The sequence below is a fragment of the Lygodium microphyllum genome, chromosome 14, assembly GCF_053477565.2.
Source record: "Lygodium microphyllum isolate KBCC chromosome 14, Lygodium_microphyllum_v1.1.10, whole genome shotgun sequence".
NCBI lineage: Eukaryota > Viridiplantae > Streptophyta > Polypodiopsida > Schizaeales > Lygodiaceae > Lygodium > Lygodium microphyllum.
Window position 1 is genome coordinate 145,026,934 of NC_141148.1, and position 27,750 is coordinate 145,054,683.

The following is a 27,750-nucleotide window of genomic DNA, read 5'->3' on the forward strand; positions in this document are numbered from 1 at the left end:
GCGGGGGACTCTCTTCCTCTCTCTCTCTCACTGTAATGGTTGCAAATGAGCTCTCCCTTGGCCTCTTGGCTCTTAAACCCCCTCCCGGGTAAGGGTTGATGCTCCCAATCACTCAGTTTCTGACATTAAGCATCCCAAGCAAGATTTTTGCCATTTTTTGCATGATTTATGCCATGTTTTGCCCTATTTTGCAATAGTAAACCCTACCCTTTTCCAATTCGATTTCCTAATTCTATCCTACACTAAATGCAACAAGAATCGAAAGCAACAAACTGAAATGATTTCTCCCTGTTTTCCAATCATCAAACAAACAAACTAACCCAAAATACTTACTTGTTTCGAAGATCAAAACACCCAAACTCCCTACCTATCTCAAGCTCCATTTCGGGGATGAATTTCTTACTTCGATGCTCGATATGAGGCGCGCAAGCGCTCAAGCCTGAATCCGTTGGTCTCAGCAATATAACCAAAATGTGGGAGCTTTCACTTAACCGCCAAGACCCACAGACTGCTTATTGTTTCAAGCATTCCAAGCGAGCTCTAATGGCTATCTCTCACCTAGCCGATGCACCGTCCATCCTACGAGTGTAGTGAGCTTACCTCAATGCTGACAACATGAGTTTCCTTCTCTCTCGCACACACCGGTAGCTCCATGATCCTAGATGCTAGCTCAAGCATCCTCAAGCCTCCTCCATCTCCAAGCTCCGTCCACCATAGCCGTGCGCATAAGAGAATAGAAGAAGAGAAGAGGAGATGGTGAAGAGCTTCACCCTCTTGATTCCTCACTCCCACACACTCACTCTCTCACACTCTCACACTCCCTCTCTCAAGAACACACACAAGCAAGGAGAAGAGAAGAGAAGAAGAGAAGAGCTCTTGTTAGCCACACACCAAAGAATGAGCTTTCATTCACTTTTTGAACTTTATATATACAAACCCTAAAAATCCCATGGGCGCCCATACCTTTTTACATGACCGGCCATTGTGGCAAGGTCCTTTGTCTATTTCCCCCTTCTAGCCTTGTGCCTCTAGCCTACACCCGTTTAATACTTTATAATTGGCACATGAGGAAGCCTGGCACTCTTTTACACAAACTTTTGGAGTTTTTTGAGGCGCCTTTCATTTAAAATTATGCTTTTGGCCCTAGCTTAGCTTTAGAGGCCACCTGCGTGTCTTTGCTATTTTTCCATATTCTTCTTGCTTTTTCATTCATTCTTCTGCCTTCTTGACTTGGGGTTAACATTGCTGATTGAACCTATTTTGTTGGTTATCACTAGCATGTCCCATACCATGGCCTCTCGAAGAGGATCTATCGCATCCCCTTCCTGAACTTGAGTAAAATGCTTGAACTTGCTCACCATTTTTTTCAAATGAGTCACCCTGCATATTGATCTCTTCAGTAATCATGAGAGAGATCAACTCATCAAAATCTAAAAATGGCTTTCGTACATATATTGAAGTAACAAATGATTTCCATGCCTTCTCATTGTTAAGGCCACTCAAAGTGGATGAAACCAAATCATCATCATCAACATTGCATCAATCGCTGCTAAAGCATCTGCAATGCTTCTCACTTTCAATACATACTCATTGAAAGACATTTTCCCTTTCTTCAAGGCATTAAGCTCTTGCTTGAGTTGAATCTTTCGTGCCTTTGTATTTACTGAAAACATGTTCTCAAAAATTGTCCAAGCTGCATGTGAAGTTTCTGCATTCCTAATATGCCCCAACATCGTATTATCAATGATTGTAGATAACCAATATATCACCTTTTTGTCTTTTGCATTCCATTCTTTCCATACTTTTAATTCATCTGCAGTCGGAGGGATACCCACCTCAAGCTCATTTTCTTCACCTGAAACAAACTCATAAAGGCCATTTCCAATTAGAAAGTTTGTCACATGGAACTTCCATGAAGGGTAGTTATTCTTGTCGAGTTTCTCAATAATGGGATTTCCACTGTTCTCTGCCATTATTACAAACAAGGATATAACACAGCAAGCTAGTCTTCTGCAATCTTTCACAACAGATACACAGTACTATACCAAGCAACCTTTTTCACTGATTGCTCAATAGTACATGTAATCTGCAACCTGTTTGCAAATAAACCTTATGTTTGCTTCCTAAAAATACCTAAAAAATTACAGATTCGCAATTTGTAACCTGTGCACCCACTTTCAGTCAATATAGCCGAAATCACAGTGTACCCTAAAACTGCTGTTCATAACCTTGCGGCTCTAAAACGGGACCTGAAACGGCCTGAAACGCCCAAAATAACTGCGGCGGCAAATGCCCTAAAGGGCTTATCTGTAGAATATACAGTGCTCTGCTTTCACACCAAATCTCACAGCAATCTGAGATTATTGCTCGACATTGCTTCCGGTGCCTCCACAGGCACTATCCAAGAGAGAGAGAGAGTGGAAGAACGGGAGAGCGTCTTATCTGTTGCTTGCTTGCTCAAACCTTGCTTCTTTTCCTTTACTTCAGCCTTCAAAATCAGCCTCTCTCAATGGCGCAACTTTGATACCATGTCAAGAATTGCGTGGTGGGGGGATTTTCTTGAGATGCTGCACCAAACACACACTGTATACACAAGAGAAAGCTCACTCAAAAACACAAGAAGAGAGATGGAGGCCAAAATGTTTTCTTGTTGGTTTCTTCTTCTTCTCTCACACACTATACAATGTACACAAAGTATAGATAAGATACAACATAAAGGAAAGTGGCCTTCTAAGTCAAGCAGTGCATATTGACTACACTAATCGACTAGCATTATATCTTTCTCAACTGTAGGTAGGTGTAACAAACTAAATATAATAAGTGACGAGTCAGTGGCCATGTGAGTATCATAGTGACCACCAACATGCTAAGTGTAGACGTGCGGACTCATCTAGCTAGGTGGTCCATCATCAATGTTCGCACGTGTTGAGCTTGCCATCTCAATAGTTTTTTGGGTCCCTTGTCCAAATCTTGGGGTTGTACTCCTACTAGTGGGTTTATTTTTAGGTTAATTCCCCTTAGTGTGCTCCTTGTTAATCCAACGGTTTACAAATATGAAACACATACACCAATAGTGCGTCATCTTGATGTGTGTTATGCAAAATCAAGCTTTTCAGCTTTTACACGTGCTTAAATGCCTACACTCTTGAGTGTGACCTTTGATGGAGTCAATTACATAAATCAGTTTCCTAATCTTGATGCTTTTGGAAGGGATTTTGATTACTCCTAATCAGTTGAAATTAGGTTCTCTACGGTCGACAATTGGTTTGTCGGGCATCTAGTTAGTGAGTCAACTTGGGTCTCTAATCAGTTAGCAGCCAATGATTGATTCTCTCAGTCCCCCCCCACGGATTGCTAGGTTGAGATTCCTTGGGTGCAAACAGTCCTATGGTTTCATCTATTGGTTCATACTTCAAACTGGCTATTGGTTAGTTTGGGAATAGGCCCTAACAAGCCCTTGAAGGTTAGAATTCAATCAGAATAGGGTTCTAGACAAATGGTCAGAGTCCTAGACTTGGTTGTATGAGTGTCTAAGTGGCCATCCAAGGTTGGCCATTTGAGGTCCTAGACTTGGTTGTCCGAGTTTGGCCGTTTGAGGTCGAGTGGTTAGGTCTGTTTGAGTCAGATGTTTGAGAGGGTCACTTAAGTGGCTTGGACATTTGAGCCACTGTCATGACTTGACCATCTAAGGGCTATGGTCACTGTCTAAGCGATGCCCAAAAACCCTACCGAATGACAAAAACACTCTATCTAATGATTTAATGCCCACTATTTAAATCCTCTAGGAGTCCAGATCAATGCAACAATCAACAACAAGGATTCAGAACATACCTGGAAAAGCTAAAAGAGTCAAAGATAAGGATAATTGGTGTAGCAGCCCGTGGACCTATCACTCCATGTATATCTCTCACTATCTCTCTCTCAATCTCACTAAATGCAACTGAGCTCTCTCCTCCCCTCCTTTCACCTTATGTTTTTTCTCTTTCTCTCCTTACATACTGTTTTCCTACTTGGACATGCAAAATCTATTTCCTTTCGTCCCCTACTTTTCGATTTCTTGGTTATTTGAGAGTTATATTTTCCTTATTTTTCCTTATTTCCCTAACTTTAATATCTCAAATTTGATACAAAATTCACAACTCCTACTCTAACCAATGTAGAGAAAGCTTCCTAACCCTAATCTAATCCACAAAAGAGATCAAATAGCCTCTAACTCCCTTGCTTCCTACCTAAAATCGAGTGCTATTTTGGAGTTGAACTCCTACTTCATTACTCAATTTAAAGCAGACAAGTACTCAAGCTTGAATCCATTTGTCTTGGAAAAATGGAACCAAAATGTGAGAGCTCTTGCTCAACCACCAAGAGTGTAACATACTCAACTTGATTACATGATGAGTAATGTTTTAGTAGTCGCCCAGAGTTTACCTTACAATGGTTGCCATCTATACAAATCTAAAGGTTCCTAATTGACCTAACAGTCACCTATCAACAACTAGCTCAAATCTAGAGTTGTCCTTCGAGAGGCTTCTTGTTTGGAAGGAGAAATTGCAATTACCCTTGGTTCATGGAGGAGTACAACACTTTTTTCCAGTAGCAAACTAAGGATTTATGAAATCCCTCACAGTGCTTTGGCATAGCCACCGTACCTTTCCTCTAAGATAATTTACAGTTCAGGTTTTGAGACCAAACCCTAAGTAAGTTAGCGAATCGACCCTTCCTAGAGTTTCTTCCTAGTGTTTACTTTTGAGAAAACCACTTGGCTAACCAAGACCACCCTGCCAGGGCTGGATTCGATGGGAATACATCCACTCTCTTCCCTCTATGGAAGTTCTTAGTTATCTAATTACCTACCACATTATGTGAAATATATAAAAACAACTTCATTAATTTAAAAAAATCCTTTTATGCACAATTGTTTTTTAATGTAATTTACTTAGAGACATACAATCAGAATAAAAAAAATTCATTGATTATGTTCCATAACATGTATTCTCCCGCCCATATAGAAGAAAAATTACAATTTCACGTGCTGTCTTATTTGGCGCATTTGTACGTCACCGCATAAAGGATTTACTAGACAGAGCTCCCCATAGCACCTTAACCACCTCCTACTTAATACAATCCCTAATGGGAGACCTCTTGCCATTGGAGTTGGTCCACGCTTCCGCATCGGTAAAAAAAATCCCCTCTTAGTATGGGGATTTAACACCTATTCTTGGGGGAGGTATAGGGCTCCTCAATTTATTTATGTTCCAATACTTAATTCAATTAGGATCTAATCTAGAAAATCACAAACAAGATTGATGTCTTCAAGCAATTATGACTTCAAACACTCATGCAACTTTCAAGTGATGATTAATCTAGTAGCACAATCGATACTTGAATTTCACATAATGAACTCTTCCCCTTGGAATTTAACTAAGGGTATCTAGATTTTGAGGTCTCTAACTTCCCAGTTTAAGGTTTATTCTTGTAACCAAGTTTCTTGGCCTTAAGTCAGTTTCTTTAACTTAGAGATATTTTCGGTCTTAAAATCTTCTATCAAAGCTTCTAGATTAAAATATATCCTTGACTAATTTATTCGGGGTTCGTTCTTAATAAATTCGTCTTGAAAAATTGCTCATGATTTCTCTTGAGTTCTAGAATTTCATAGTTTCCCTAACAGTTTCTAGCCTATAAGATGTTCTAATAATTTACCAAGTGAATACTCTAAGATCACAGTATTTCTTAAGAGACTTATCTTATTTCTATTGGATTCAGATAGAATTTTTTAGAAAAAAGATATGTGGTATTTGGTAAAGGTTTGTTATCCACTATTTGAAAAAAAAATGATAAACCTTTAAAATAATTATATTTGAATCATTATATGGTATATATTTGAATAAATGTGGTAAATCCAACTAAGAAATGAGTGGTGGGTACCAAATAATTGCAAACACCAATGCTGTTAAGAGTAGTAGTGGGTACCCAATAATTGTAAATACCAATGCTTTTGGAGTTAGATCAGCCGATAAGGCATTTGTGTGTTGCATGAGAGGCGAGGTTTGATTCCTAGGGCCGACCTTGTGGATTTATGGCTCTATCCACATTGGGGTGCTTTGATGGTACCAAGCAAAGTGCTAGAAATGGTGCTACATCCATGTAAAAAAGCAAAATCCAGAAAAGCAAGAAAATGGGGCACATCACACCATACTCAACAACCGAAGAGCTCACGAAGCTGAAAACCACTGCTTTTGAAGTTGTGTAAACATCAACTCAAAGGAAAGACAAAGCATTAACCAAAGTAATGTGACATGCTGCCCTGGCTGACCATGTAACATGCCCATGTTGAGCCTGCCTGCTTGCTTGCTTGGCCACATGTCCCACTATCTGCCTGTTGTAACAAAATTCCGGATACCTACATCTCTCTCTCTCTTGTGTCATATTTTACATCTTTTTGCGGTGGAGTGACATGCTTGTTCAGCCTCCTGCTGAACCTATGCAATGATCTTTGATATGCTATCCAAGCGCCTATTGGATTTGCCATGCTCTCTGACCACAATGTCTAGTTGCCTTTTAGTTTTAACAAAGTATTAACAAACCAATCCTACTTGTGTGTATTGTGATTAATCGATTCAAATAGATAGTACATCTTATACTACAACTAAACTTAACATTTTCCAAAGATTCACACAATACGATAGATTTATCAAGCTCCAAATTTAGAGATTATTGTCTAATCAATGGAAGGCTTTAATGAAAGAATGCAAGAAGTGTTGTGAAACACGTATTTAGAGCATGGCTATGGTGGTCCAAAGATGGGAAGAAGACTCATGTAGACATAGACTCAGACACTGACTGTCACACAAGTGAATTAGGTTTCAAGATTGAGACTTGAACTCATAAACACAATCTTGTGTGTTGACAATGACACTGACACTTTACTGGAAAGAAAAGAGTATATCATTGCATTAAGAAAAGGAAGCAAGTAAAATGCTTTATAGGAAAGTAGGAAACTGCAGTAGGCACCACTGTGCATATGGGATAGGTAAGCCTGCATGTCCTTGGCCCTGAAGCTCCATACAAAGAGGCTGTTAGTGAGTGTGATTGCTGAATCTCAACAAGAAGAAACTAATCATCTTTCCTTTCAAGAGTAGATAATATAATTCGTATATACCACATGTATTAAAATGATTAGTTTCTTCTTGCATTCTTTCATTATAATCATTTTTTTAAATATAGTGATTCAAATAAGCAATGTTGATGAGGCATTATGGTCTTTGTTAGCAAATCCTAAAAAAGCAAAGCCTCATCAACATTGCTTATTTACTTAATGATTCAAATAAGCAATGTTGATGACAAACCTTTAATATAATGATTATAGTGATTCAAATAATTATTATAATGATTTTCTTTTTTAATATTTACCACATGTGGATTTGCTAATATTTACCACATGTGTATTAAAATGTATAATTAAAATATACCACATGTTATCCACTCTTGATTCGTATTTAAAAAAATGACAAACCTTTAAAATAATGATTATAATGAAAGAATGCAAGAAGAAACTAATTATCTTTTCTTTCAAGAGTAGATAAATATTAAAAAAATGATCTTATTTAAAATGCATATCTTATATATCCTTATTAGCAATTTGTCAATGAATTGAGTAGGTGGATGCTCCAAGTATGAAGTACCCTATGGTCCCATGTCAATCTCGTGACACAACTCCACATACACTAAAAGGTCGATAGACATATTACCACAAAAGGATGAGTCCACCTCGTTCTCAAAGAATTCTTGGACTCCTATATTTCCATCATTGTTACCTGATGCTGGCTCCTCTACATGCTTCAAGCTTTCGATGGCCTCCACCCCTTGCAATATTGACCCCTCTATTTGCATATTGTCCTCATCTATGCTCGAAACATCACTTTGATCATATACTCTCGCACTTCGGGGAGCTGAATGTATAACATACCACCATCGAGGTTGTCCGGGGTTTGGATAGAAAATTACATGTTCACAATCATGTACAAGAGAGATTTAAATATTGTGACATGTACCATGTCGTAATATAATTAAAAAAACACATGAGTTCATGCACCTGTTCACAATGGGCCAGCAACACAAACGTGTCACGCAAATCTGTCCATTTTGTTTCGAAATCTATTTTGAGAAATCTAGATGGACCTCATTGAACTGTTGCTCCAGCTCCTTTAAGTACCACTTTGAACCACTACACATCAAATAGGGCCATGGAGAAGCTACGGTAATCCACCGTGACAATACTTTGCAAGTTCCCAAAATACTCGATCTCATTTATAACCGTGTTTGGATCCGTTGCTCATCATCAGCTCTCTTGCTCGAACCTTGCCATGATACCACAATCTGTTGTGAAGCACATTTTGTTAATACACTCCAGGCGAAAATGCCGTCCGCGTGACCACGCTGCACTATATATTTTGTACTATACATTGAGAAACTCAATTAGTTATCGCATATAAAATATAGATACGACAAACCCTAAACACGTCATCACCTTTGGACTACATCCCCTCAAGAATTCCCACTCCTCCGGTGGAGACCTCCGCCCCTTCGCGAGATGTTGTGGTCAAAGCTCCATGCAACCATCGCGTTGACATAAACCGTGGTATCTCCTCCATGCCCTCGGGATATCGAATCAATCAATGGCACGTACTACATCGAATTTCAGATCGCGCTTCCTCTCGATCTTTCCTAGCTTGTTGGTACATAGCGAGCCATGTCTCCATAGAGGCATGGTGCAACATACAAAAGAGATTCACTTTCTCCTCCATTGCAGCATCCATTCTTTTTTCTACCCCATTTCCAACCACCACATCTTCGGTTAGCCTATCATCGTCCTTTAGCGGACCATAGCATACTTTTGTCTGAATCCACCATTAGTAGCCATTGTGAAATATGCACTAGCACCTTAGACACCAACCAAACTTCAGCCATGCTACCTTCTGGCCGAGCTCGTTGTCACACAAAGCCTTTCAGGGTTTTCATGAAGCGCTCCAAGAAGAACATCCATCGCGTATGGATAGGTCCAGCAATCTCCACTTCATCTACAAGATGCACAAGAAGATGGATTTGTATCATGAGCATGTTGGTAGGCAGGTATTTCTCAAAGAGACAAACCATCTCAACTGCTCCCCATCTTGCGAATTCAATAGAGGACATCTTAATCTCCTTCTGTGAGATCCATTGCACTAAAGTCCACAACCTGTAAATCGCCCTGCGTATTTTTGGAGTAAGGCATCCTACGATCGCGATCGGTAGTACAAACTGCCACAAATGAGAAAGCATTATGAACAACAATTACACTCCAAATAGCAAAATATACAGGCTACTTACAATCCATTTGTAGTACAAACTTGACATATCTTATGCCAATCCTAGGATTTTAGCCCTGATAATTGGTCATCTTTAGAAAATGCAGACCTGAGAGAATGCACCATACCCATTGGAGTGCGGATAGACTTGACTGTTTGCTTCACAATGCGCTTTTCTTTAATGGAAAAAACCCAAGGAGCATGAGGTAGCTGCAAGCGACCATCAACACTCGACTGCAGCCAAAGCACCTCCATATTGCCTACCTCCTTCAAATCCATTCGTGCCCCTACAGTATCTCTCTTTCTTGTGATGCGGTTCCATAGCAAGCTGCCCACGTTCTTGAAAATATGCATGGGATCCAACAAGTGGTTGATTTGTAAGTGGGTCCAATAGGGCAGCTCGTAGAAAACTGAGAACTGTCGCATTCCATTTGGATGTTACTCCGTGTGGACCATTTTCAGCTCATACTAGCTTTGCACATTCATACGTGCTAGAGGTTGTCTAAGAAAACCTTCCGTGAGTTCATGACCCTATGGCAAGAAAGCGGCGTGTCCTTGATATACCATCTTCTTCATGGTTTGTGACCTTCGGGAGTCTAACTGTGGCCAACACAATGGATATGCATGATAACCTGAGGTAACTAGACCTGTCCCAACACCTCTATCCAGTGAATACAAACTTGAACGAGCTATGATAGATATTACCAAAAAGAACGAAAGCCTACTTACCTGAGCACTCTTCGAATCCCGGAAAGTCATGCATGGTCCACATGAGAATGACTCGAATATTGGCGAACTGTCGACCCATGGCGCTTGCTCATATCTTGCACGGTGACCCCCTCCTCCCACAAAATCTTAAGCTCATCGACTAATGGATGAAGATACACATCCATATTTTTGACTTTGTAGCGGCCGCAAAATGAGTAAGCTAAGGATGAGATGTCATTTCTTTGTAGAAAGCCATGGAGGGATATTGTAGTTGACAAGGACTATAGGCCATACACTGTAAGAAGTTGAGCACAGACCGAATGGTTTCACGCCATCCATAGCAAGATCGAGCCGAAGATTCCTTGGCTCTCAGGCAAAGCCTGGGAAGGTAGAGTCAATGTGGCTTGATGCATGTGAATTTGCTGATATTCATTGAACTCCATCTGTGGACCTATTCTGCGCATACCACGTTGTCAAGCTTGCCATGCTGGACGTAAAGAACATGTGGTTTATGCGGGGGATAAGCGGAAAGTGTCTAAGAACTTAATGAACAACTTAAGCAGGTTACTAAGACATAAAAATTACATGAAGAAAGGAAATTCAGGCAACATTAATAGGGTGATTGAATCGATTTTTTTTTATCTGTGATGGGCCTGCTTCCATGCAACATTAATGAAGAAATGGAGCTTTGGCAGAAGTTTGCGTGGTTAAGTACCTCTCACTTTGGCGAGTGCCTTGCGAACAGTTCGCTCACATCCTTTGCAATCCATGAGAACCAGAAGCTCACATCCTTTGCAATACATGCATGACCTAAATGTCTGTCATCTTACGAAATGCAATCGCGATGCACAATTATTGTGTAAGGCACTAGAAGCTCGGTAAGTAGATTTTCACGAGGGGCTGAGAGAGAGAGAGAGAGAGAGAGAGAGAGAGAGAGAGAGAGAGAGAGAGAGAGAGAGAGAGAGAGAGAGAGAGAGAGAGAGAGAGAGAGAGAGAGAGAGAGAGAGTGTATCCAAGCTTATGGAAACTCTCAAATGTGTAAGCATGCTCACCTTTCACAATCTCTACTATGAGCAATAAAACGTTTAAAAACCCAAGAACAACAAATACTCTAAAACTAGTATTTTCATATTCTTATTATGTTACAATTTTCTAAAATCATGGTCTAAATTTAAGGAGTACTCTTTGGTTATACTTTGATTATGTATTTCTTTCCATGATGCTCTAAGTATACGTATGTAAATATATGCTTAATTACAACCAAAACCATATTAATTTAAAATTTTATATTTTTTACTCCACTTATTTAGTTATGTGCAACCAACCCTACATTGCATGTTAATCAACTCTCTTTCTCTCTCTCTCTCTCTCTCTCTCTCCAATGATTTACAAGGTTCACTTTTGCTAGATTATGTGCAATTAATGTTACAAAAAATCAAGATTTAATGTAAAATGAATTGCAAAACTTTCAAGATGACATTTTTAATGAATAAATTTTATTAGCTATTTTAGAAACAAATTTCATGAATCTTGATCTTGTGTAAGAAAGTAAGAATTTTGTCATTTTTTTCTCCAAAGGTGTTAGTATATGCACTCATATAACACCAATTTATACATCCGTATTGGCCTTCTTATATGCCTCAAAATGAGTACCACAACTTTTGCACTCACTTCAAGGCATATATTGATATACTTATTTGAATAATAAAAAGATATCCTTGTTTGACAAGAGCATCACTAAAACGTTGAGCACTCATTATTGAATCCCTTCCATATGATCTCTACATAAGCTACCTTATGAGGGATCAAGAATAGCAAGGATACAGGCCTACCGTTCCTTGCTTGACAGGCAATCAACAAGTGGAGTGACATAAGTATGAAATTTTCATTTAGGAGATGTTAAGAGTTTCTAGTTTATCTTGATAGTATATAAATTGCATCAAATATGTACTATTAAATGAGAAATATATTTCCTAGTTCCATATACCATGCCACTAGATCATGTTGATGTGAAGATAAACTTGCAAAGGTTGGATATGGATTACAACTACATCCATGCTTGTTTGAATAATTATGTGCTCTAAAAAAATGAGAACTATCCAAACTTATTAAGAATTTTCAAAGTGTGGTAATCTTGATAATGGCCCTTGTGCCACTTTCCACTCACACTATCCATCCAATATATGTTCAAGTGTAAAATCATCATCTCTTTGATATCATAGAACTTGAAGAGCCAATTAGTAGGTGGTGTATTGCACATGTACTATTGATAGCAACGCATGAATGTTTGTTAAAGATGCATGGCTAAATTTTTAAAAGGAGCGAATGAATTTTCATCTAGCACTATAAGGGATATAGGAAATATTGAGATTTATTTTTCCCATGAAGAAAAAGAAAATTCAGGTACCAATGTATGTGTCGAAACAAGCACCAAATGATCAACACTTTATTGTTGAATATACTGAGGCAAGTTAAAAGTATCATTACTACAAAATTTGGTGCATGTACTAACAAGTATACCAACACAAATGAAAATATATACAAGTGTCTACATCACTCATAAGAAAATACTTAATAGACACTTACTTCTACACTACTCATTTTGCACCACATTCATTCAAATAAAGGTAACTCCATAGCTCCTTCTTTTTCATTTATTACTTCTTTTTTTTCTTCTTCTTGTAGTTTGGGATGTTGATATATGCAAGATCTCAAGAAGATGTGTTAAAATCAACCTAATATATAAGCTTGAAAGCCCTATTTCATGTTGTTCTTGTACATATTTGTGTAGTTTCTTTTGTAGTTTGTAAATAAAAAAAGAGAGTATGATTTCCTTCTCAAGTTGGAATAATTGTAAATTTTTATCAAAGGGATGGAAGAGGAAGAGGAAGAGACGAGAGAGATAGCAAAGGAAGAGAGTTCTTTTTCACTATATTTGTTTAGTTTCTTTTGTGGTTTGTGGTTTTTTTAGTCTCTTCACTATGATTATAGAGAGATAGGGAGGGAGGGAGATGGAAAGGGAAAGGGAGAGTGGGAGCTAGAAAGAGATGGAGAGATGAATTTAAAGAGGAAGAGAAAAAGAGAGGGAGAGAAAGAGAGACATAGAGAGAGGGAAGATCAAGAGAAAGAGAGAGCTAAAAAGAGGAAGATTAAGAGATTACAAGTAAAAGACAGGGAAGAGAGGAAAAAGAAAGCGAGGAAAAGGGAAGAGAGCTAGAAGGACAGGGGGACAAGAGAAAGAGGGATCTAGCAAGAAGAGGGGAGTGAAAAAAAGAAAGATGGAGAAATGGAGATAGAAAGAAGAAAGATAGGAATAGATGGAGTTAAAATAAGAGAAAGAGAGAGGTTAAGGGAGAATGAGACAGAGAAAGGTGGGGAAGAGGGAGGGAAATTAAGAGTAAAAGAGAGTAGTATAGAGAAAGAGAGAAAGGGAAAGAGAGAGGGATGGGCATACATACATACATACATACATACATACATACATACATACATACATACATACATACATACATACATACATACATACATACATACATACATACATACATACATACATACATACATACATACATACATACATACATACATACATACATACATAAGAGTTAAAAGCTTTGAGAGAAGAGTTTTTCTTGGAAGATGTAGGATTGGTAACTAAAAAGACATTTATAGATTGGATTGAGAAGCCCAATAAAGGGTTGGTTGCTATAGCTATGCTCCATGAATTTTGAAAGTCGGCATGGATAGTCGGATATCCATGAACAACAATCATTCGAGAGTCAGAAAATTGATTTGTTTCTAAAGGCTACAGATCCTATCTTGTAGGATAAGCTGACTGATTGTATAGAAGATGCCTCTTCTAAAACGGGGTTGCAATGAGAATAGGCTAATGTAACTGAGATAGTGCATATGTTTGTAAAGAGAGAGCGGACGATATTAAGATGGGATATAGACACCACACTTGCCAGTGCTTAGAAGGGGGTTGAAATTGCAACCAAGGCACCTTTGGCTATGGCAGAACAACTGGCTATACCTTTTGGTTCAACTCTTAAATGTGATGTTATGGATGAATTAATCAAAGGCATGAGGTTGAACTTGATAAAAATCTATGCAAAGGTCAAGAAGTTGCATGTTAACATAGAAGAGAAGGGTCGGGCAAAAACCCACGGGCAACAAACCAAAGACCATACAAAGAAGGATACAAGAGAAGATGCATTTGGTGTGACATTTTATAGCATGAAAAGCGAGATTGTACAGCCTACCATGAAGTGGAATTGAAAAGGTTAGTCTTTTGAAAAGATGGCAAAATATATGCAATAGAAATTAGTCTTCCAATAGAGCTGAATTTTGGAAATGGTGGCATGCAAAAGAGATTGGAAGAGATGGTAGCAAGTTCAACAAATAGATCCAACCACATATAGGTTGAGAATTGAAAGGGACAAAGAAGCTCATAAAGGAGGCATGACTGAAGCAAAATCTCTCCTTTGGATGTAGGCATTAGATTGCATGGAAAAAGGTAAAACAATAAAGTCTAAATTGGCTGATACAAGTCAGAGTATATGAGGGAGAACAGGATGGAGTGCACCATTGGATTCATTTTCAGCCTATGCTTATTTGGATGAGGTACATAATCAAGAAGCTCTTGTGGAAGAAAAGAGAAGAAGAGATGAGGACACTGCTGGTCCTTCCTCTTCAAGCCCATCTAAATGCATAACATGACGTAAAATGGAGCAATAGAAAGAGACTAAAAAAGCCATATCTAAGCATGGTATGGAGGATGCATCTCAAGAGAAGAAACAAGAAGGGAAGAAAAGGGGCAAGCATCCTGATTACAGGTTACAATTAGATCTTGAGACTGCCAGAAACCTTAAAAAGTCGTGGAAGATCACATACTTGCATTAGAGTGGAATTCATACTTGGCAAAGTTCTTGGAATCACAAAGCGTGAATTTCATGATGCAATCATTGGTATGCCGAAATGAAAAAGAGAGTTTGATGGTGAAGTTTTGTAAGAACTGATGAAGGTTGACAAAGACATAGAGAAACAACTTCAGAGGGATATAATGATGCATGCAATGTTGATTTGGAGCAGGCTGATGTTGAAAATGGGTTAAATGGGAGTGTAGACAGCAAGCTTGTGACTAAAATTTGTCTTATGGGTAGCAGTATGCATAGAGAGAAGGTTATGTATAATGGGGATGTCCATCAACAAGTACATGAAGAAGAAGATCCTCATTTTATTCCAAGTAGTCATTATTCATGAACACATTGGACTTGTGCTACAATAGTGACAATTGTTAAAGTGGGAGAAAGAGAGATGCCTTACAGTGGATCATGGTTCCGAAATCAATGTTATGGTACCCAAATTGTAAGAGAATGGAGGTTGTCCGATTGATGTAGATCCGAGATGGCGCATGTGGGCAGCAAACAATCCATGATCTTTATGCGGCTTGTCCAAAGTGACTATTGGATATGTTAGGGATGCATATCATTTTTTTGTGCAAGATTCATGTAATTATCTAGTGATTTTGGGGCAGCCCCATATTTCGGAATCAAGGCTGGAAACAAAAGCCTTGGATGATGGTTCTTCATATGCTTGGGTTCAGAGTAAAGACAATACAAAGGCGGTATCGTTGCTCACTATTTGTGTGAATCATCCTTGCAATAAAGATAGGTTGCGAGATAATCCCATGCCATCTAAAGCATGAGAGTTTAAGGATTTTGAGATAGCATTGTTTTGTAACTGGAGGCTATGGCAGTGCCAGTAGGAAGATAATAATGCCTCCAAGAAAGGGGGAAATTGTGTTTGTGTCTGGATTCCAAGAATGGATAACATGTAGTCTTGGCACTTTTAAGAATATTTCAGTCATGTGCAGCGCTGAAAATAAATATGTAGGATGGCTTGAAAAAGAGCTAAAGACATGGTTTGATGGCTACAAGTGAAGGTATTTCAGGGCTAGTTGATGTTGATATAGTGACTGCAATTTTTGCAACAATTAATGCTAAAAATGACTCAAAAAAAGAGGTTATTTATGTTGACACTTTAGAGATGTATGAAGTCGTTCAAGATTTTGCTGAGCATGAATGTTATGGGCTACATATGGGCTCCAAAATAGGGTTGAAGCAAGGGTAGATACATAGTAAAAAATAGTTGCAAAGAAGGTTAATTCTGTGGCTTTTCCTTTACCACCTAAAAGTGATGGGTTCACTAAAAAAGTGACTCAATAGCCTAGTTTACGGGATCCACATGGAGTAGGACATAAATTTACAGATGAAACTTTACAAGAGCTGAAAATTAGTAATACAAGATTTCTTTTTCCTCCAAAAAGAGCTTGTTTCTTGCAAATGTTGGCAAAGGTATGGGGAAGCCTTTGCCTTTCAGCGTGATGAAAATGGATGTGTTGATCCGACCATAGTTGCACGTATGGTGATCTTTACATTACCCCATGTGCCATGGAATTTAAAGCCTATTCTAGTGCCTCGGGCATATTTACCTAAGTTGTTGAAGATTTTGAACGAGAAGTTTAGAATGCAGATTTTGGAGCCCTCTTCAGCTCCATATTCCAATCTGTGGTTTACTCTTCCAAAGAAGGATGGTGCTTTGAGGTTTATACAGGATTTACAACCATTTAACAAAGTCACCATAAGGAATGTTGGATCATGCCTGATAGTGGATGAATTTGCATAAGCATTTGCAGGTAAGGCAATTTACTTTATAGGTGATTTATATTACAGATATGATAAGTCCTAGCTTGCATTGGAAAGATGGGATATCACTACTATGAAGACACCGCTTAGATTGGTTAGGATGTGTACACTTCCACAAGGAGCAACCAATTCAGTGGCGCATATGATGAATGCTATGCATAAAGTTTTGAGGGAGTATATTCCTCAATCGACCTTACCTTTTCTTAATGATGCATTGATCAAAGGATGTGATATCTATGAGAAGAATGAAGAGTTAAATGAGCATGAATGTGGAAGATTTGTGCCTGATCATATTGCTGATTGTGACATGATTTTAAGCCATCTTGAAGAAGTGAATTTGACTCTATCATGAGAAAAGTCCGTTTTGGAGTGGAGGAAGCATTGGTTATTGGGGACATGTATGGACCATATGGGAGAAAGCCATCACCACTAAAGATTGATGCCATAAGTAGGATAAGGGAGACATGTTTGAATGTATCCAAGGTGAGAATATTTTTGGGTGCATGTGTCTTTTACTTGATATGGATTTCACATTTTGCTCATGTGACTGAAAGTTTATATCAACTCTTGAGAAAAGGGAAAAAGTTTTGGTGAAGTAAATAGCATACGAAGGCAGTTTAGAAGTTAAAGAGCTTATTGATTTCAACCCCAACACTAAAGAGCGTAAATTATGAGAATGGGTAGCGAGTGGACAGCCTATTATTCTCACCGTGGAGACAAGCCCAATTGGCATTGCTTGGGTAGTGGGTCAGGATGATGCTGATGGAAATAGGTATGCCATTTGGTTTGGAGCAAAGATCCTCAATGAGCAGCAAGGGCAATATTCTCAAGTCAAAAGAGAGCTTTGGGGTGTAGTGACAGCCCTTAAGTGAGATAGGGAGTATTTTATGGGAGCTCATGTAGTGGTAGAGACTAATTTTCTACCTCTTTTGGGCATGATAGTAAATTGCTTAACTCTCGATATTGCCATAGTACGGTGGATTGCATATATAAAGTCACATAACCCTAATTTTTAGCAAAACCTCATGGTTGACATGCTTTCACGAGCAAGTTTTGAAGATGAAGAGGAGCTGATGGAAGATGAAGAGGGCAATGTGATAGGTGTTGAAAATGACTTTATTATAGTAAGAAATGAGTACGCAGCTCTTGTTAGTGCAGATACAAATCTGCAAACAACAAGTTTAGTTGTCATTAATGTATGTATATCTATCATAACAACAAATACAACAAGTGTGAAACTGTTATAATAGGGATTTTAATAGTAAAAATTTAACCTAAAACCATGCAAAAGAGATGGGTAGTAGAGAGGAAGTATCATCATTGTTAAACTTCACTGAGAAACAATTTCTGAAAGAGTTGTATGAGGATGATTGGCTAAAGATAGGCCAATATCCCAACCTCATAACAAAGAAGACTGAGTGGTCTGAAGTTGAATTCAAAAGGATCAAAAGAAAATTTATGGAAGCATGCAAAGAAAAAGAGAGGAGCTCCAGTATGTGTATTGGGAGATAGGGCTTCTCAACAACAAGTGATGCAGGCGTTTCATGAAAGTTTATGGGCTGGACACACAGGAGTTTGGGGCACATTTGCCAAGATAAAAAAGAAGTATTGGTGGTAGAACATGTATCAAGATGTGGAGCATTATGTGGAATCATGCAGTGATTGTCAGATGTATTCCATGGTAAAGCATAGAGATGGGTTGCAACCGACCTATCCATTGTCTATGCATTACAAATGGGTAGTTGATTTGGTTACCATGCCTACATGTTTATGGAATATGAGATATATTGTGCTTGCATAAGAAGAATTGACAAATCAAGTGGAAGGTCAAGCTCTTGGTACAAATACTACTCAAGCAATTTCTAGGTTCTTATTAGAAGAATTTTTTTGCAGGTATGGTTGTGTTAGTAAAGTGGTTGCAGATAGAGGAGAATTGGATGTGGATGAGGCTCATGATTTCTTTTCACGATTGGGTATCAAGCTGGCTTTAACTTCAGCTTGCATTCCTAAAGCAAATGGCTAACGTGAAAGAGGTCATCAACCTATCTTTTGTCAAGATTGTGGGAGAGAAGGAAGGAGTCTCACTTGTAGCTTTCTCACTTACACAATGGGGGAATACACACAAAGGAGGCTGAAAACCGTTTTCCTCTTCTTAGTTGTGTAAGCCAAAAGAACTCTCATACAAAGAAATAGAAGAACCCTATATATGGGTCTCAAACCAAAATCAACTAACTAAGGTGGCATACTAACTGAACCACGAACTAGAGTAGATAAGGATAGCTGTCATCTAGCTATTATTCATGGGCGGTGTATCAACTGCATCTGCAACTAACAAGTCGGTGACATACATGCATAACGGTCACCCTGGCATATCACGAGTGGAGCTCGATATCTCAACACTCCCCCTTGAGCTCAATCCCAATTCCTGCACACCAAGCAGGTCTTTGAACTTGCGCAGCTTCTCTGGCCCAATGCCTTCATAAAAATGTCAGCTACCTGATCCTCCGTGCTGACATAAACTAGATCAATAAGACCTAGCAAAACCCTCTCCCGCACATAGTGATAATGCACCTCAATGTGCTTTGTTCTAGCATGATATATTGGGTTATTTGCCAAGTGTATACTACTCATGTTGTCATAATAAATGACAACTGGCCCATTTGTAGGCTGATGCATATCATAAAGTAGCTTATGCAACCAAGCTACCTCACATGCAGCCATTGCTGCACCCCTGTACTCAGCCTCTGTGCTTGACAAGGCAACTGTAGGCTGTTTCTTGCTGCTCCAAGTGACTGCAGCACTCCCAAAAGAGAACACATGTCCACTGGTAGATCGTCTATCAGAAATACTACCAGCCCAATCAGCATCAGTGTATCCATGCAACTATATCTGAACCCCAGTCTCATAAAATAGTCCATACTGCAATGTGGACTTCACATACCTGAGTATGCATCTAGCTGCATCCAAATGCGGTTTCCTTGGAACCTGCATAAATTGACTTACTAATCCAACAACATAGCTCAAATCTGGCCTGGTAATAGTCATATAAATCAAACTTTCTACTATGCGTCTGTACATAGTAGGGTCTTCGAGAAGCTCACCTGCATCTGCACTCAACTTCACATTCTGCTCCAAAGGAACTGAAATAGGCTTACAGCCTGTCATCCCATATTTGGACATCATGTCCAATCCATACTGCCTCTGTAAGAGGCATATCCCACTTGGTGATCTTATCACCTCAATGCCCAAGAAATAACGCAGCTCTCCCAAATCCTTCATCTCAAACTTCTGCTTCAATAGCATTTTCACATGAAGGATATCTTCATCACTATCACCTGTGATAATCAAATCATCAACATAAATGACAAGCAGCATAATATATTTCTTTGTTTTTCTCACATAAAGTGAGAAATCTGCCTTGGAAATCTGAAAGCCAATAGTGACAAGATACTGTCCTATCTTGTCAGACCATGCTCTAGGTGCTTGCTTCAAGCCATACAAGGCTTTCTTCAACCTACAAACAAACTCAGGATGAACAGCATGCACATAACCTAGTGGCTGCTCCATATAGACCTCTTCTTGCAAATCACCATGCAAGAAGGCATTCTTTACATCCATCTGATGTAAAGACCATCCCTTTGATGCAGCCATAGCAATGACTTCTCTTACATTGCCATCCTTGCAATCGGACTGAATGTTTCTTCATAATCAATTCCATATGTTTATGCATACCCCTTGACTACTAACCTTGCCTTGTATCTATTCACAGAACCATGTGCATTGTGCTTCACCTTATAAACCCACTTACAACCAATTGCATTCTTATCTTTAGGTAAATGTACCAATTCCCATGTAGCATTTGCTTCCAAGGCATCCATTTCTTCATCCATGGCTTTCTCCCATTTTTCTTTTCCCATGGATTGCTCAAAAGAAGTGGGTTCTGGTTCTTGTATCACTTTGACTATATAGGCATAGTGAATGGTTGTAAATCCATCATATTTCAGCCTATCCACAGGATACCTAGCTCTGGTAGACTTGCGCAAAGTAGGCTCACTTCTAGGTGCTCTCAAAAAATCCCTGGTCTTCCTTACTCCAGGTGTAACAATAGAAGGAATACGCAACTTATCATCAATGCTCTGTTCTGAGCCACTGGATTCACCATCCACATAAGAGTAACCTGCAGTCACATCAAACATGGGCTGATCTACCTTCTCTTTTCCTTTTCGTGATACCTGCATACCACTATCTACATTGCTTTGAGAAGATTCTCCTAATCTCAATCTGCCTGTCCATGGCAAAGAATGTGAACCACTGCTAGAGGACACTCCAGGTCCACTAATATCTTGTGACTGCTGCTGTGAATTCTGTGCAGCATTACCATTTTGTGCATCTACATTATCAATCACATTTACTGGTTTATACTAGCTACTCATCTCATCAAAAACAACATCTCTGCTCATTGTAAACTTACGAGTAGAAGGGTTATAGCATCTATACCCTTTCTGCCTGTAGAGAGTAACCAATAAATGTACTTCTCAGCTTTTGGATCCAACGTGGATCTCAACTCATCTGGCACATGAACATAGGCAATGCAACCAAAAAATTTCAAATGAGAAATATCTGGTTTCCTACCAATATACCTCTCCTCTAGAGTCATGCCATGTATTGCTGCAGTGGAAGTCTTGTTCATTATGTAGACTGATGTAGCAACTGCCTCAGCCTAGTAAAAATATGGCAGGTCTTTTTCATTGAGCATGGCACGAGATACCTCTCCAATATGCCTGTTTTTTCTTTCTGCAATTCCATTTTGCTGTGGGGTATGACTACATGAATATTGCTACTTTATGCCATGCTTCTGCAAGAACTTTGGAAACTCATTTGAGAGGTACTCTCCCCCTCCATCTGACCTTAGGCAGTTTATTTGCAGGCCTGTTTCTTTTTCAACCATAGCTTTAAGAGTTTTGAAATGCCCAAAAACTTCACTTTTCTTTTTCATAAAATACACCCAAACTTTTCTGCTATAGTCATCAATAAAAGTGAAAAAATAATGACAGCCTCCAATAGATGCAACTTTAGTAGTCCACACATCAAAGTGGATTAATTCCAATGGCTTTTTACTCTCTTGAACATGTCTAGGAAATGGTTTCCTTGCCTGTTTTCCAAATTGACAGGCTTCACATACCTTATGAATTTCTGCAACCTTGAATTTAGGCAATCCTGCAACAATATTTTGGGCCTGCATTGATTTAAGTCACTGTACATTAACATGACCAATGCGTTTATGCCAGATATCAATATCTGCAACTACACCAGTCCCATGTGCAAACATTGCTGCACTCAATTCAGACATGTCTGCATCCAATGTAAACATTCTGCCTTTCTTCTTTCCTTTTGCTATCAAGCGACCTTTATTTTTCATATTCTCAACAAAGCATCCATGAGGATTAAATCTGACCTGCAAGCCCTACTCAACCATTTGACCAACAGAAACCAGATTCTTGGTGATATTCGGGACATGAAATACATCTGACATGTATTTCTTTTTCCCATCCTGCATAGACAAAGGAAATTTTCCAATCTGCACAATAGGATGTGCAGTATCATCACCAGTCTCTAGAAATCCTGGTTTTTCCATTTTCGTTGCATCCTGCATCCATTCTGCATGACCTGTCATGTGATTTGATGCACCTGAGTCAACATACCACACATCGTTGCTTTCTTCTGCACTTGTCACAGAGTTGGTCATGTGCTGCACCATAAACAAATGCTCATTTCTGTCATCACCTTGTTTACTAGAAGATGCATAATTCTCTTGTTGCAATTTTCCATTCATGATGTCATTCTGCTTTTTATAGCAGTCTTTAGCCATATGACCCATTTTACCACAATAGTAGCATTCAACATTGCTGTTTGCATTTTGGCCTCTTTGCCATCCACCACGACCTCTTTGGCTCCCCCTGCCTCTAGAGTTACCACATCCTCCTCCATAGGATTGGTTTTCTTGAGTTTGCTGCATATTCTGATTTCTACCACGACCTCCAGATCGGCCTCCTCTACCTCTGCCTCTACCTCTTCCAGCATTTGAGTAGAAGACAGTTTCTTTTGAAGTTCCTCCTGAAGAAGATGCACCACCATTTCTCTACTCCTCAGAAATTAAAAGAGCAATTAACTCCTCAAAATCAGAAAATCTTTCACGGATGGAAATGGATGTTCGGAACTGTGCATAATCCTTTCCTAGACCATTCAAGGTCACGGAAACTAAATCATCATCTTCCACTGGCGACCCAATGGAAGCAAGTGCATCTGCAATCTTCTTCACCTTCATATGGTAGTCATTGATGCTCATACTTTCTCTTTGCACATTGTGCAACTCTTGCTTGAGCTCCATTTTCCTGGCTTGCGTATTTGTGCTATACATTTTTGACAAAGTATCCCATGCCTCCTTTGGCTCCTCCATGGCTGTTCTCCTTTCTTCCTTGGCCCTTTCTAGCTGCGAGAGTAGCTCCTTAACATATTCGTCGTATTGGCCTGCTAGAGGTGGGGGATGGGACATGGTGGCGGTGGTGACAACGGCTTCTGTTTTTTGCCTCTTTAGCACCAGCCTTGGCTTCATATCAGCCATGGCTACCCTTTTGACTCCTGACGCTGGGGTGGCCATGCCCGCTTCTCTTGCCAACTCCCTTTCCACCAGGAATTGCAGCCAAGTGACCATGTTGGTCTCATCAACTTTTGGAGTGGAGCCTTGGGTGGCGGTGGCAATGGGCGATGTCATAATGAGAGTGGCTGGCGTGGAAGGTAGGAAGGGGGGGGAGTTGCCATCATCGGTTCTTTGCCTTTTCCTTCTGCTGGGGGTGTGATTTCCGGCACACTGATACTGGAACCAGGTGCCTCTGTTCGGTGTAGGCTCTCTGCGCCTTCCTCGTCTCTTTTGTGCTGCTCCTCAATGGAGCGACGGGTGGCCAGCACTATTTCTTCCTCTTCCTTCCTTCTCAGCTCCTCTTTAGTCTTCTTTTTTCTCTCCTTCTCATCCCTGACTGACTCACTTCGAGCCCTCTCCAGATCTTCCTTTTCTTTCTTCTTGTGCTCCTCTTCCCTCTTTCCATGCAGGGGTCCTTTGTTCTGCATGCCTCTGTGGGCTGCCTTGGGACTCTCCCTCTTCGTCTTTGTCAGTCTCCGTTTCATCTAAAGACCTACGCTGCTCTTCTGTGTGAGGTGGGGATTGTGACGGTGACTCGTCACTTCCTTCTTCGCCTCCCTTCTTGTCTTCTTCTTCCCGTCCTTGCCCTAGTGCTTCTTGGATTATGGCCGTAAGGACGCCTCCAAACCCTATGGTTGCGGCTTTGGAGGATGATGCCTTGCGGATTGATCGGGACGATGGGGATTCTCCTCCAGCGGCTCTTCCTCCAGTTGCTAGGGCCTTAGCCGAAGCCTCTATGGTTCTCCTCACAAACCCATTTAGGTTTACCTCGTCCAGCGATTGTGCCGCAATGCTGTCGAGTAGGGGCATGTTGATCCGGCTCACTATGCTATTGTACCTCTGGCTCGAGAACAAGGCGTGCACCATTTTTGCTTGCAGCTGGATTTCTGGGTTTGGGATGTCTGCCAAGCTAATCCCATCATTGGTATGGACCTTCAACTTGTCCATTCCCAACATGGCATAGACGTCCATCTTCGGCTTCCTTTCCACCTTATTCGGCAGCCCCAGTGCCCTTTCCAGCAACTCCAGGGTTAGCTTGATCTGCACTTGCTTGGCGGCTTCATTCTCGCGCACCGTGATGGTGCCTCTACTTCTGTTGAAGGTGCGCAAAAAGTTGGCGCACTGGGTGTAGTCCACCCTCTGACCCACTGCGTCTAGGTATTTCTGCAGATGGCACTGGTCTATGATCTGGCGCACTGCTGACTCTTCGATGGCCATGTCTTCAAGGTTGAAGATGTGACGGAACTTCAAATGGTTGAAGGCTCTCATCTCCACTATGAGGCCATACTTCGCTTGCTCCTCCTTCAAGAAGGGGAGCTTGGGCGCTTTGTCCTGGCTTGCCATGATCGATGCCTACAAGTTCAGCCATTTCCACTATTAGTGCTTTTTGACAAATAACTTGCTAAAAGAAGAAAAGCATAGCAGATTTTATTGAGTATAGCCTTAACTTTTCTTTTCAGACTAATACCATTACATCTTACCATTACATTTCAAATTTTATTGACATTTCATACTTGGTTTACTTTTTAAATTCCACCTTACGATTTCACCTTTAAATTCCACCTTACGATTTCACCTTACCCCCTCCCCCTTTGGAACGAGAAGAATCCATCCCAGGATTGGAGGTTGAGAGGACAAGGGTGTTCAGCATAAAGGGTGTTGGTCTATTTGCGCAGGAGCCACGTATAGAAGTTGGGGTTGTACTCTAGCTGAGCTTCCTGGTCTAATTCGAATGGGCGGATACCCACGTGCATGATGTATGTCAGAACATCGGTTAGGAGATCGCCAGAATTGATTCGACTTGCAATGTGAAGCTCTTTCTCTATTAAGAGGCGGTCAAGGTAGGGGTGCCCCTTGATGTGCTCTTCCATGGATCGGCCACGAAGAGTGGTTAAGACTCGATACGAGGTTGGCGCAACGTAGGTGGGGTCGTACTCTGCTGTTTTGATTGCATGGCGCTGCTCAACGTTGGTCATTATGCGGCACCCCTCAACTTCCCATTGCAGCCTAAGAGTGTACCAACGTTTCAAAAACGTGGAGTCCGTATCGGCAAGCTTGGATAACTCGGTGATTTCCTGATCAGTGAAGCAGAAGTGGTTCGCTGATTGTAGGATGTGATGAGACGTTGGTTAATGGCTTGCTCTTTGGAGATCTCGCTGTTGAGCAATTCAGCAGCAGTGCGAGAAGCTTTTGCAAATGCAAATTCAAAAGTGTCCCAAGAGCAAGGCATATTGCGTACTTCCGTTGCAAAGGGTTCTTCTAATAGACCTAAGTCCAAGCGGTCATAGCTGAGGGCTAGCGACACGAAGGTGGCATCAAGTCGTTTAATGCATTCCACCATGTCATCCCTAGTGTCCTCAGCAAGGTCAGTGGCTAGCGCTAGAAAGGATTTTCGTTCATAGAAGGGCGTAAGGCCGACGCGGGTGGCCGAGGTTTGTTAGAACTAGAGGCCTTGACAATACATAGTTGCGGTTGGGAGTTTCCTTGAGCTTGCCGTTGGGCTGCTTGGAATATGGGTGGGTTAGGATCAGCCACAACAGATGGACTACTGCAGTCAACTTTGCTTTGGGGAGTCAGATTGACTTGGTCGGATGATGCCTCCTGTGAGGGTGTTGCTTGGGCCGATAGGTTTGTGCGACTCTCTTGGGTCAAAGCGTAGATGAGTTGGATGGCTGGGGCTCTAGAGAGCACTGCGGCTTATGGTTTTGAGGTGTTATAGGATGTTGGCTGATCAAGCTTGAGGGTGGCATATGAATAGTGCCTTTGGCCGTGGGGACCTTAGGGATCCACAGCCAGGTATTTCCCTCGTAGTAGCCTTGCGCCTACAAGAGGGATTTAGGGACCCATCTTTGCTTGATCAAGCGGCGGTTCCTGTGATTGCGTCTTGGCCTCCTAGGTTTAGATTTCTGGCTCTTATGAGGATAGGAACGTCGACTCCTAGGTAGTTGTTGCGGCTGTTTAGGCACCTATTGAAAGCGAGGTTGCTGGGCCTTAGCTTTGGCGGTTGTGGGTTGCAGTTTATGGAAGTTTGGGAGTGGCAACTGCGCACTACCCCCCTCCTTAGTCTTGCCTACGGATGTTTCTACCGGTGGCTTTGCGGATGGTGGTGGTGTCGCGCAGCCCTTGTTGAAAACTGTGACAATGCACACGTTGCCTATTGCTAGGTGGATGTGCTGCAACTCATAATCAACATTGCAGTGAGTCTGCTTTTTGAAGGTTTGCCCCAGCAGTGACTCCGTGCCCGCGTTTGTAGCACTTGGCAATATGTAAAAGAGCATTGGAACAGTCTCAGACTCGATAGAAATAACGACTTTGCACTTGCCGAGAAGTGCGTATGATTGGGCCCCATATGGGTTTAATTTGGCAGTTGTGGGTTGAAGTAGTGGCTTTCCAAGTTGGATCCAATGATTGTGGTTTAAGACATTGAAGTCTGCTCCCTCGTCGGATCAAGGCGTTGAAAGCGTATGTTTGCTTGGCAGTGACCGTGACACAGAGATAAGCAGGTGCTATGGCTTCCTCATATTCTTCGTTGATTTCGGTGATTGTAGCTACTCGTACTTTGACCATTGGTTCTAACAATGGTGGCTCATGTCAAGGATGCGTGGGATGGTAGTACTTCTTGACACGATTGCCATTGAAGAAGCCTATTCTCTCACCGTCTAGTGTCTCAAGCTTAACATTGCTAGTTCGGCTGATCGCACGAACCTTGAAGGGTCCGAGACCTCTGAATTTCATTTTTTTCTTATGCCCCTTAACTGAATAAAGGAGCACTAATTCACCTTGTTCAAACTCGCGCTGCTTGATATGCTTGTCAAACCAGCTCTTGCATCAGGCTTTCTCACAGATAAGCGCGTGGGTGGCCAGAAGACGAGTCTCTAATAGTCGTTCAAGTTTGACTAGGCGTTGCGTCCATGCCTCCTTCCCTTCCCATCATTCTTGAAGTGCTATTCTCAGGCTAGGAACAAAGAATTCTAATGGTAGAATTGCCTCAGTTCCATAGGTCAGTCTGAAGGGGGTTTGGTCAACATCTATTTTATAAGCTGTGCGGTAGGCTCACAAGGCTCCCATCAGCGTGTTGTCCCAGTCGCTTCGTGAGGCTGAGACTACTTTAGTCAAGACATTGATAAGAATCTTGTTAGTTGATTTTGCCTGGCCATTAGCCTGAGGATAGTATGGTGAGGATTTGCGATGGATGATGAGAAAGGTGGATAGGAGATGTGCTATCACTTTGTTGATGAAGTGTGTGCCTTGGTCGCTAACCAGTTCGATGGGGCAACCGAAGCGCGAGATCACTTGC